Genomic DNA, 12,527 nt, shown 5'->3' with positions numbered 1-12,527 from the left:
CAATCAAAAACAAATGCAGTCTTAGGACATTAATGCGCTGAAAAAAAATAAAAAGGCACAAAGATGATTATTGCAACAATTAATACACAATAAACAAATACTAATACGCAGATATGCATCCAACTCAATAATTTTTTCAGATGATTTTTATTTATTTATTTAGTCCATTTGAGAAAGGGGAGGTTGGATTGAACATCCTTGCAAGCAGAACAAAAGTCATCCGGACTTGTGTTCAAATATTCATTCAGAATACTTAAAAATGGCTATTACATAAGTCAGATAACAAAAAGGCTTACTAATTAATAAATATTAGGAAAATGATTTAGAGCCCTAAAATCCCTCCCCCTAATCCCCCTAATTTCCTTTTCTGGAAACTGTTTTCTTTTTCTTTTCTTTTTTTCTTTTTTTTTTTTTTTTTTTTTTACTTAAAATGGATTTTCGGGGGATTCGGGGGTCCCCCCTTTCGGGGGATGAATCACTTCCCTAAATATTATTCCGAAGACATTCCGTATTATGTACAATACATTTTTTGACATAGAAGCCAGCACCACCATCCTTTAAGCTTGAACTTCCTATCATCATCGTTGTCGTCATCATCATCATCATGGAGTTTCTGTTCAAAGGTGAAGAAGGCACCTCAGCGTCAGCGATTTCCCATCCACCAAAAGCTGTACAGCTTCATTTATCTTGTCAAAGGGAAGCTCATGAGTTATGAACTCATCCAAATTCACCACCTGACATTCAAAAATTAAACCCACCATTATTATTAGTTAGTTAATTAATTATATGAAGAGGACAAAGACAAGAAATCAAACTAAACCAAATTCAATTTTTTTTTTTTTTTTTTTTTTTTTTTTTTTTGGGTTAGTGTGTGTGCGTGTTTGTATACAGAGGAGGGGAAAAGGAAAGGAATAGAGAATTGTAGAGAGACTAAATGAAATGAAATGAAATGAGACTAACCCCACGCATGCATTGTTTGGCAAAATGAGGCAGTTGCGTCTTCCCTTTGAAGTCTCCGAAGACCGATCCAACAATTTTCCGACCATCAAACAACTCCATTGGATGCAGAGGAATCATCCTTTGGGCCAGGATGAATTCCTAGTACTACAGTTAATCCCCACCCCTGCCACCCCCAAAAATAACCAAACAAATAAATAAAAACAGTTTTCTTATAATAACATTTGGTCTCATTTGTAGTTATATATGTATGTTTTGATGGATTGAACAAAGGCGAAATGAGAATCTTTGTCTTTGTTTGGTTACAATTCTCATGAAGTATATTTTTTCAGAAACTATATTGGCAAAATGTGAAAAATGGATTTTTTATTGCTATATATATAAATGTAATAGAGTTCACATTAATAAATATATGTACAATTATTATTTTATATCTAATCATAAAAAAATTTAATAAAAAAATTATGACAAATGCTAGCTAGTGTCCATGTGGCATTGTTTAATATTCTAATTTGTGTAAAAAGTGTTTTGGAATAGTGAAAATATTTTTTTTTTTAAAAACAAAATCAATGAAAAGTGTCTCATGTTCTATATATATACTTTTTCTATTTTTCTTGTGCCATGGACACTTATTAACAAGACCCAAAATTTATTTATATTTACTATTTTTCAGTAAATAAAATTTATTTAATTAACCTTGTATCATTTTTTTAATATTTAGTATTTTTATTATGATATACATACATCATGGGTAGACAAAAATGCCTCCCGAAGAACGTCCAAATTCCCTACACACTCAAAACTGAAATCAACACCGCTTCCCGTCATTTCCAAGATTTTCTGCATGCATAACAAAACACAACAAAACCCCACTCCACTTATAAATGAATAGCTCTCATCATCATTTTTTAAATCCTACGATCTTTTCTTTCTTTCTTGTATTTTTTTAATTTGTTTCTTGTGCTTTGAAATTGGTTAATAATTTCTATTGTACTAACCTTATGCACTGGCTTGTCAAGATCCTTGGGGTTAAAGAAATCTGTAATTCCCATTGCTTGGCCTATGTTTAGAGTATGAGTTTTAGTATTAGATGACTAAACAATAATAAGAGTAATAAAATTAAAGAAATGGAATCAATCAATTTGAACTATTTCTTTCGCAGAATACATTCAAATTAATTTAGTCACGTTGACTCGTTAATTTAAACATGACCTTGTAGTAGTACAAGGTTTTTAAACTGCATGCAAGTTACATTAAAGGAATGTATACATTATATGCTCTCAAATTAATACTATTTAAATCTGCTCAAGTTAATTTAAATAAACATAATTAGTACTGATCGAGGTTAGGTACATACCTTTGACAAATTTCTGAGAGTTAATATCAACTCCTATGATTTTAGATGCTCCTCTGGCTCGGGCTCCTTCAGCAACCTATACGAATCGTGGCACACAAACATTTATCTAGCTTCTTATTTGTTTGGAATATAATTGACGAGTATAAAGGTTGATTTGTGATGACCTCAATGATCAAATTTCCTAATCCTCACAAGGCAAGTAATCTAGATTGTTGATGTAGCTTTGTTCGAAGAAATACTTCATTTAATTGTATGCTTAAATCTTAACGAAGGCCTTGAAATATAAAACTGTTGAGGTGGAGAGACCTAGATAGCTTGGGTTGGGTCTATCCATGTGTAATTAAAGTGTGAAAGAGATGTGAACTTAAAAGGAAATTGAAAAGCAATGAGGAAAGAATAATGTTATGACAATTAAATTTATAAATTTATTATATAAGTTAATAAATTTTGCATATTGTTTTATTAACAAATGTGACAGATACAAGTAAAATTTTAGAATTTAAAACAATATCCATCCAATTAAATAATATTGGACAACCAAAGTGGAGTATATTTTTATTATTTTTTTTATAACGTGTGAATTACACTAACAGTTCTTATATTTTAGGGCTTGTATTATTTTGGTCCATGACTTTTCAATTATGACACATTTGACCTTAAATTTTAAATCTTGTTCCAAATAAGGACAGTTGAATATATCATTGCTCAATTTTTCGGACAAATTCGTCAATCTGATAAAATATAAACTAATTTCACAAAAATAAATGTCAAAAAAATATTTTTAAATTTTTTAAAATAATTTCTACACACCAAATATATTGATTACACATTAAAAGCTCAACAATCACCCATTACATGATTATCATCCCAACACATAATAAAAATTGATTTAGTAAAATAAATAAATAAATGTCTAAAAGATTTATCAATTTTCCATTGGGGTAGCTATTTTGGATTCATCCTGCACCATACTCACTTGTGAGTCTTCACTAGAGACTGGAATTTGGTCAATTTCTTGACCCTCTTGGTTCTCATTTCCAGCTTGGAATTCATGTGGTAGTATATGTACCATATTCATTGATATTGGAGAAACCGAGCCAAATTGAATGGCTGGCTGTACCTTTTATGTTAGCTGTATAAATTGTATAAGCCAATCACGATTCAACACGTGGTATGAGAAGGGCAATTTGGAAAGGTAATATAAATCGCCAACCATAGTCGGACACGTCTCAACCCATACTAGTAATAATGGGTCTGCATAGCATTGGAATGATCGAGGGATATAAGGTGATGTGGCCTAACGGTTACTCACAAGGTTCAAATTCAAAATCAGGAGGGAAACCTAACTGCATACATGGCATAGTGGGGCTAACTGTGAGAGAGCATGATCAGCGATCATGGAGGGATGTTTCGACAATTAGAAGCCCATTTCGACAGTTATCATTGAGAAGTATAAATGGCAGAGAAAGCCCAGAAAGAGGACCCAAACTCAGATCCAAAAATCAGTTTTTATCTACTTTATTTTCCTTCTAGTTTTTACATTTCTTGTTCTTTACATTTATGCACTTCAAATTCTTGTATTGCACTTTATTCATAGGAGTAGTTTTGAATAGCTTGTTGCTGTAAACCTCTACGAGGCTGGATCAAATTATTGTAAGTTTTTCATTTTTACTTAATGAAATGCTGCAATTGTTCTTTATTTAATTGTTGTTTACTAAATTCTCCTAAATAAGCCACCAATAAAAGTCTTCTTCATTGAGGCTGAAAGAACTGAAACACAATCGCCTAATAATTGGTTGACAATTAATCTTCTATAAGGACTGATTGATCCTTACTGGCATGCTTAAAATTACAATACTAATCTTCGGAAGCCAAAAAAGTTAACATATATTTTTGGTACACCCGATGGGACAAATTGAAATGGCTAGACGTAGAAGACAAGGAGAAAATGAACGCCTAGAAGAAGGTGTGGAAGGAGACGTAGAGGTACCTGATCCAGATGATAATGTGATAACACATCCTATAGAAGCACCTATCTCATCAGAACCTATGGTCGAACAGACCAGTAGTGCAGAACATGTACCACGTGTCCAGAATAGTGGACAAGACCATGGAATTGGACCATCCACTGTTCCATCCACTCAGCCAATGAATCCGTGGGGAGGCTTAGTGGATGCCATGGGATAGCAGTTGATGAACACAGTGACAAGATGAGCAATATCCTTTATGGATCAGATAAATACCCATCAACCAACTAACACAAGGCATATAGAAGAAATTTAAAATGTCCCTCAGCAAAGATTGGCTAGAGATAAACAGCCTATGCAAAGTAATGGACATACTAATGGTCAAACTAGTAATCAAAATTATGAAAGTTCATCACCTCAGTCTTGGTATGAGCCTCTTTCGAGGCCTATGATAAATCAAAATGCCTCATTACTTAACAGTGAAGCCATGCAAATCGGTGGATCTGGGTCCACACAAGAATGTCATAAGGATGTTTCCAAATCCCATATTCGAAACCATACCTGGCACAAGGGGGTTTACTAATCATTTGTTCGAATTTGTACCCGGGGGGTTGGAAAGGTTTCCTGCGGCTGGAAGAGACAAAACACCAGTTCCAGCACCTTTCGCAGGACAGGCTTAGAAAGATTAACCATACCCTCAACAGCAGCCAACACCACAGGGACAACCAGTCTCAAATATACCTCCCTATGGACCAAGAAGACCTCAGGCACAAGGATTTCCACCAAATCCTGTGTTTGTTTCTCCAGTGGTGGTTCAATAAGCACAAAATATGGTTCCTAGGGACCAAATTGCTGATATTATTAGAGAAATGTGTGGACCTATGGCTTGAGGGGTTCAAACTCCTGTGTACACGAAACCATATCCAAAATGGATGGATAGGGTACATGAATATCCAAGAGGGTTTAGAATACCAAACTTTGCTCTTTTTTATGGGAATGGAAACCAGTCAACGGTAGAACATATTGTTAGGTTCGCTACCCAGTGTGGTGAATTTACCAATAATGATTACATGAAGTTAAGACTTTTTCCAAATTCTCAGCTTTTGTATAGTATATTAACCTTATATTTAGCTCTATCCAAACTTGGCAACAAATGGAGAAGGCATTTCATGCCCAATTCTTCCAAATGGAACCAGAAGTTTCTATGGCAGACTTGGCAAGGTTGAATCAAAAGCCTGATGAGAAGGCCATTCAGTTTATTGCTAGATTCAAAAGAGCACGAAACAAGTGTAGGATCATTCTACCAGAGCCTGAATTTGTGAGATTGGCTCAAAATAGTTTAGAGTTTAGGCTTCGAAAGAAGTTTAACTTAACTGAGTTTCGAGACTTAGTGGAATTAACTTATAAGATGTCTAGATATGAATCATTACTTGAGGAAGAACAAGATCGAAGTAATGCATCATACAAGACGTATTGTAGAGATCCTAGTTATGAGATTGATGCAACAGATATCGTAGGAAAAGAACCTGTGATCTGTGAGGCGTTAATTCATAAAGACACTACAATAGATCAACAATTTAAAAAGAAAGACCTTCATAGGAAATATTCTTTCGATTTAACAAAGGCAGATGACATTTTTGATCATTTGCTTGCAGCAAATTTCCTAAAGTTACCAAAAGGAGTCAAAATTCTTTTTCCAGAAGAACTTAAAGGAAAAATATAATATAAATGACACAATTCTTGGTCTCACTCAACTAAAAACTGTATTGTTTTTCAGGACAAGATCCAAGAACAAATTTGAAAATGGAGTTTAAAATTCCCAACTAAAGCAGAGAAAGCTATGGGGATTGACACTAATCCATTCCCAGAAAATTGGAAAAGTTACAGCCAATGTTATTGTGTCAGACTTCCAGAACTTATCCTTGAAGGAATTGGAAGAGGTTAATGTGCAGATTCATGTTGCCAGTCAGACTACTGTCAAGAAAGATGCTAGAAGTTCACCAGCAAATGGGTAGGGCTTTGCAGACCAAAGGGAAGACTCTGATGAGGAGGCACTGGATGTTGACTCTTTAGAGGCAGCTGTTATACAAAGAATGTGTCCCAGATGCAGGTTAAACTACAAATGGTTGAAAGGGCTCCCGATTGATAGGAAACAGTATTACAAGGATGTGCAGAGACGCCCTAAACTAACCAGTGCCTACAACAAAAGGCCATACCCAACTGGGTCCTAGACAGCAGCCATTCTTGGCTGGACCAACAACCACTAGAGTGCATTCTAAGGGCAAGAGACCTCTACATGAGTTTAGACCACCCAACTATTGCAGAATGGAGGGCAATCGTCCTGAGATGAGACCTGAAATAGGCTCAAGTTATGGGATCAGAGCCAGAGATTAGCCTCCTAGACCAGCCTCTCACAAGATGAAAAGTAGCCACCCTCATGGAATGCCTGAATTAGGCCCAAGACAAGGGGTCAGGGCCAAGCAGTGGTCTCCACAGGCAGCTTCGAAACTGGCTTCGAAGGCAGAAAGAGACAGTTCAACAATTGAGCTAGAGGGTTCATGGGTACCTAGGGTTCCAGATTGGTTTGTTATGCAGAACAAGTCTAAGGAAATACCTACCCAAAGAAGTGTTGTTTGAGACTAGGGTATGATGGTTAAGCTTCCCTTGGTGACTCCAAATAATTGGGTGTTACTAAAACATCCAAAAACAAAGGAATCAAATATGGTCCTAGTAATTTCTAGGTCCTAAAGGAGGAAGATCCAACGAAAGTACACTCAGTACCAAAACGATCTGAAAGAAAGTGGGGAAAGTTCTTCATTGGCCCAACCAAAAGGCCAGACAGAGAGAAGAAAAAGTCCAAAGTTGGATCATAGTCCAAAATTGACTCTCAGGACAGAAGGAGTTTCAGCAAAGAGCAGTTGTCTAAAGTTCACTCTGAACTGAAAGCCAAAGAAAAATCCAGTTTAACAAGTCTTGAAAAGGCTTTGATGGAAAGCGACAGTGAGACAGAGGGAGAAGTTGACTTAGGCCAAAAGAAAGAGATGGTTGAGAAGGAAATGTTTGAAGCCTTCATAGCTGAACAGACATATTTGGTCGAAAAACCAGCAGGAACAGACCATTCGAAGGAAGTCACTAGTACTGAAGTGCCATAATGCAACATGGAAAATGTTTCTGAAGTAATTGAACAAGTTGGCCTAGAAAAGAAGCAAGTACAACCAGTGGTTCAATTTGGCTCATTTCCTCTAGTGTGAGTGAATATGGTGCATATACTACCACAGGAGTTCCAGGTTGAAGATGAAAACCAAGAAGGTTAGAAGATTGACCTCATTCCAGTTTCTAGTGAAGATTCACAGGTTAGTATGGTTTAAGATGAATCCGAAGTGGCCACATCAATGGAAACTGGGGACGAGAGTGCGGAAGAGGTGAGTATTAATATCTCATATCCTTTTGAGTATCTTACAACATCCATGACACAGCACGTCAAGCCCTTGTATATCAAGGCTTTTTTCGATGGGATACAGCTAAATAGGGTATTGGTGGATAATGGAGTAGCGGTGAACCTGCTTTCGAATTCTTCTTTGAAGAAACTAGGGAAAAGGAATCCCAGATTAATCTCAACCAACACAACCATTGTTGGTTTTGCTAGAGATAAACAGATGGCTCAGGGTATTTTACCCATCAACCTAAGTGTAGGACGACATTCTTTGTTATTGACAACAATGCTAAGTATAATGCTCTACTTGGTAGGGATTGGATTCACACCAACAAATGTGTGCCTTCCTCTCTACATCAGAAGATAATGATGGCCTTGTTCAATGGAGAGACAGAGGAGATCAATGCAGACCCTCAACCCTTTGTCGCTTGTGCTGATTTTACGGAGGCTAAGTTGTATACTGAAGGAGTAACACCACTCAGTATATTAAGAAAACCTGATGGTTCAGCCAAAGTGACGGCTGATGAGAAAGTAGCACACCTGAAGCACTTGGTACAAGAGAGTGCTGATAAAGAATTCGTCGTCAAATATGATAATGATGCCTGGTTGTAGGCAAAAAGGTGAAACCCAAGAAGCCAGACCTTTGGCTTTAGTTAAGTTCACAACATTGGACTTAAAAACAATAGTCCAAAAGGTTCAGGAACAAGAAAAGGAAGCCATGATAGTTATCTATAAGCATAAATAACAACAGGTTAGATCTTTGACCTTTGATAAATACTGTGCATTGGACATCGAAACAAAAATCCAAGAAATACAGGAGGAAGAAGCCTTATGGACAGACTTTGTCTATGAGGAGGAGGGCAAAGATGTTGAATCAAAGAAACTGGGAGCAGAACAAAGCAAAGAAATTGCTTCGAAGGCAGAAGAAATCAAAAAAGAAGCATTAGTGAGTTCTAAAATACAAGACCCCTTGGAAGAGGTTAATTTAGGGGAAAGTTCTACACAACAATCCACCTGCATTAGTGCTTGGCTAAGTGCTCTTGACAAGAACCAGTTGTTGATGGTCTTAAAGAGATATAAAGATTGTTTTGCATAGTTTTATAATGAACTACCAGGATTGGATTAGTAGAACATAGGCTCCTTATGAAACCTAATTTCAAGCCATACAAGCAAAAATCGAGAAGGATGAATCCTGAAGTGATAGAGATGGCAATGGATAACCTACCCTATGGGTATCCATGGAGACCCAACCCAAATACATGGGTCTTTCCCTCTTTTTCTTATCCATTGGGTAGGGTAAGTGATATTCTTTAAATATCCACAGGGGATGGGTTGGGGATGGGTACCCACTAATTTCCCCATATGTTTATTTTTTTTTTTTTAAGATTCACAACCAAAACTAAATATACATTCAATCTTTATTTATTTATTTATTTATTTTTTTAGGTTCACAACCAATTTTTTACTTATTATTATTTTTTTATTTTATTTTTTTATTTTTTTAAGATCCACAAACAAAGCTAAATATACCTCCAATGTTTTTTTTTTTTTTTTTTAAGGTTCACAACCATTTTTTTTTTAATTTTTAAGATTCACAACCAAAGCTAAATATACATTTAATCTTTTTTCTTTTGTTTTTTTTTAATTTGTTTTTTAAGGTTCACAACCAATTTTTTTTTTTTTTTTTTTTTTTTTTTTTTTTAAAGATTCACAGCCAAAGCTAAATATACATTCAATCTTATTTTATTTTATTTGGCTCAACAATAAAATCAAATACACATTAATTAACATTGCCACATTATTCTTGTCAAATTTTATGCATATCTAGAATTTTTTAAATTTATTTAAAAAAATTAAGGACACTGTCTAGTGTAGGTTTCGGTTTGCTTTTCTATGTTATTTTATTTTGTTGTGTATTGTAATTTTCAGAATGGTTTACTTGTTCTGAAATTTCAATTAACGAGTATGAATCTATTTGTTTTATGTTATCACACAATTTATACAACATATATATATATATATATATATGTATGAATGTATTTGAAAATAATGAAATTGTAGAGGATCAAAACAAGCATGAGTCGTGATTGGTTAGAAATGATGGGTACAAAGATTTATTTGCTAGAAAAACAAAAAGGAGATATAAAGTCTTACTAAATAATTTTTTTTTAATTAAAAGAATTTTTCTTAGTTATGAACAGATTTAACTGAAATCAGCTTATTTCCCAATGTTATGCTTCATTTATTTAGATAAAAAATATTTTTTAATGAAAAATATTTTTTATAAAAAAAATTTAAAATATATTTTTTTATATTTGGTGGTGGTGGTAATGGAACGAAGGTAAAAGTAGAGATTGTTACATAGTGGTGGGGTGATGGCGGCAGTGATGATGGTAGTGGCTATGGTGATAGTAGTGTGACAGTGAAAGTGAGAATGGTGGTGATGGTGTTGTGAAATTAGTAAAAATTTAATTGAAAAAACATTTTTTGTTTTTAAAAGTAACAAACAACAAAATTCGGGGGGACTAAAGGAAGAAGATGGAGGATGGATTAGGTGTGGTAATGCATAGATATCTTAAAATGAGTGGTTCAGATTTGTTAAAGGTATAATTAGATTTGATAAATTAAAATGAAACAAGTTCTTTCAAATTTTATTTCTTCAAACAGACTCTTATAACATTGTAATCAGATTTTTATAACAAGTAGGGGAGAAAGTGAGAGCGAGAGAGAGAGATGGTTGTAATTTTTTTTTAATCTTCCACGTTCTTCCACATTTTTTTTTTCAATTACTAAGACTTATTTTATTGTCTCAAAATTATATATTTGATTATTATAAAACAAACTTTTTAATTAATTAATTAATGTGTATTTGATTTTGTTGTTGAACCAAATAAAATAAAATAAGATTGAATGTATATTTAGCTTTTGTTGTGAACCTTAAAGAAATAAAAAATAAATAAAAAAATAAGTTGTTAACATTAAATATATTAAAAAAGAAAGAAAAAAGATTGAAGGTATATTTAACTAAAACCTTTATAAAAAAAGAAAAAGAAAAAAAAGAAGGTTGTTAACATTAAATATATTAAAAAAGAAAAAAAAAAGATTGAAGGTATATTTAACTTTTGTTGTGAACCTTAAAAAAAAATAAAAATAAAAATAAAAAATAAAAATAAAAATAAAATAAAAATTGTTAACATTAAATATATTAGAAAAGAAAGAAAAAAGATTGAAGGTATATTTAGTTTTTGTTGTGAATCTTAAAAAAAAAAAAAAAAAAAAAAAAAAAAAAAAAAAAAGTGGTTGTTAACATTAAATATAAAAAATAAAAATAAGGATTAAAGTGGGTTGGGAAAAATCCATACCCATTAAAAAATGGGGAGGGTGATACCCATGGGGAATGGGGAATGGGGAAAATTTATTTTAGGGGAATGGGGATGGGGAATTAATATCCACCCCATTGCCCCCCATTGTCATTCCTATGAAGTGATTCAGAAGGTCAAGGAGGAAATTCTTAGGCTCCTTAAGGCAGGCTTTATTAGGATAGCCAGGTATGTTGAATGGATATCCAATATTGTGTCTGTAGTTAAGAAGAATGGTAAAATAAGGGTATGCATCGATTTTAGAAACTTGAATTTATCAACTCCAAAAGATGAGTACTCCATGCCCATAGTAGATTTATTGGTGGATAATTTAGCTGGGCACAAGATTTTATCAATGATGGATGGGCACTCTGGTTATAACCAAATCTGCATTGCAGAAGAGGATATCCATAAGACAACATTCAAATGTCCTGGGAACATTGGCACCTTCGAATAGATTAAGATGCCATTTGGCCTAAAGAATGCTGGGGTTACATATCAAAGGGCTATGAACACTATCTTTCATAATCTCATTGGAGGATATTTAGAGTGTTATATTGATGACATTGTAGTGAAATCCCAATCCATGGAGGAACATTTGTTTCATTTGGAAGCAGCTTTTGAAAGAATGAAAAAGTTCAAGTTGAAGTTTAATTCTCTCAAATGTGCTTTTGGCGTATCATCTAGAAACTTCTTGGGCTATGTAGTACACAAGAAGGGAATACAGATTGATCAAAATAAATCCAAAGCTATTATTGAAGTCAAGCCTTCATCAAGTAAGAAAGAAATACAAAAATTCCTTGGACATGTTAATTTTCTTCGACGATTTATTTCTAATATTGTAGGGAAAACTAAAGTATTTTCTTTCTTATTAAGGTTGAAAAATGAAGAGGAGTTTGTGTGGACAACAGAGCATTAAACTACTTTCGAAAGAATCAAAGCTTACTTGGCCAAGCCTCCAGTACTGATGCCACTAAAGGGTGATAAGCCGTTGAAGTTGTATATTGCTGCAGTAGAAGATTCACTGGGAGTTTTCTTAGCCTAGGACAATGAAGAAGGCAAAGTGCAAGCAGTTTATTACCTTAGTAGGTTATTAAATTCTTGTGAATGTAAATATTCAGCTGTAGAAAAGTTATGCCTTGCATTGTATTTTGCTACAATGAAACTAAGATACTATCTTTTGCCTACACCTGTCTTGGTAATTATAACCATAGATTTGGTTAAATATATGTTGTCTAGACCTATATTGAGAGGAAGAATTAGCAAATGGATACTAGCTTTATCGGAATTTCATCTAGAATATGTCTCCCAAAAAGTAGTAAAATGACAAGTTTTAACTAATTTCTTGGCAGATCATCCATGTCAGACAGAGAGCCAAGAGATAATGGATCTTGGTATGGTTAGTATTGAACCCTGGCAAATGTGGTTTGATGGATCAAAAGCCAACGGTTTGA

At 34.0% G+C, this 12,527-nt stretch overlaps 1 pseudogene across 1 annotated transcript in view; it reads right to left on the bottom strand.

Annotated features, from left to right (window-relative positions):
- Nucleotides 1-490: 490 nt before the first annotated feature.
- LOC114258551 (alcohol dehydrogenase-like 3) overlaps nt 491-12,527 on the bottom strand; it is a 38,475-nt pseudogene continuing 26,438 nt past the window's right edge. Inside the window, exons 5-9 of the transcript XR_014345468.1 lie at nt 2,315-2,390; nt 1,956-2,017; nt 1,702-1,797; nt 961-1,123; nt 491-734 (exon numbers count right to left, since the gene is read on the bottom strand). The product of XR_014345468.1 is annotated as an alcohol dehydrogenase-like 3 (transcript). The remainder of the gene's footprint in view (nt 735-960; nt 1,124-1,701; nt 1,798-1,955; nt 2,018-2,314; nt 2,391-12,527) is intronic.

Source organism: Camellia sinensis, chromosome 11, assembly GCF_055761805.1.
Source record: "Camellia sinensis isolate YWXY chromosome 11, ASM5576180v1, whole genome shotgun sequence".
In the NCBI taxonomy this organism is placed as follows: domain Eukaryota; kingdom Viridiplantae; phylum Streptophyta; class Magnoliopsida; order Ericales; family Theaceae; genus Camellia; species Camellia sinensis.
Note: the sequence above shows the minus strand (reverse complement) of the source record. Positions and strands in the feature narration are given on the sequence as shown.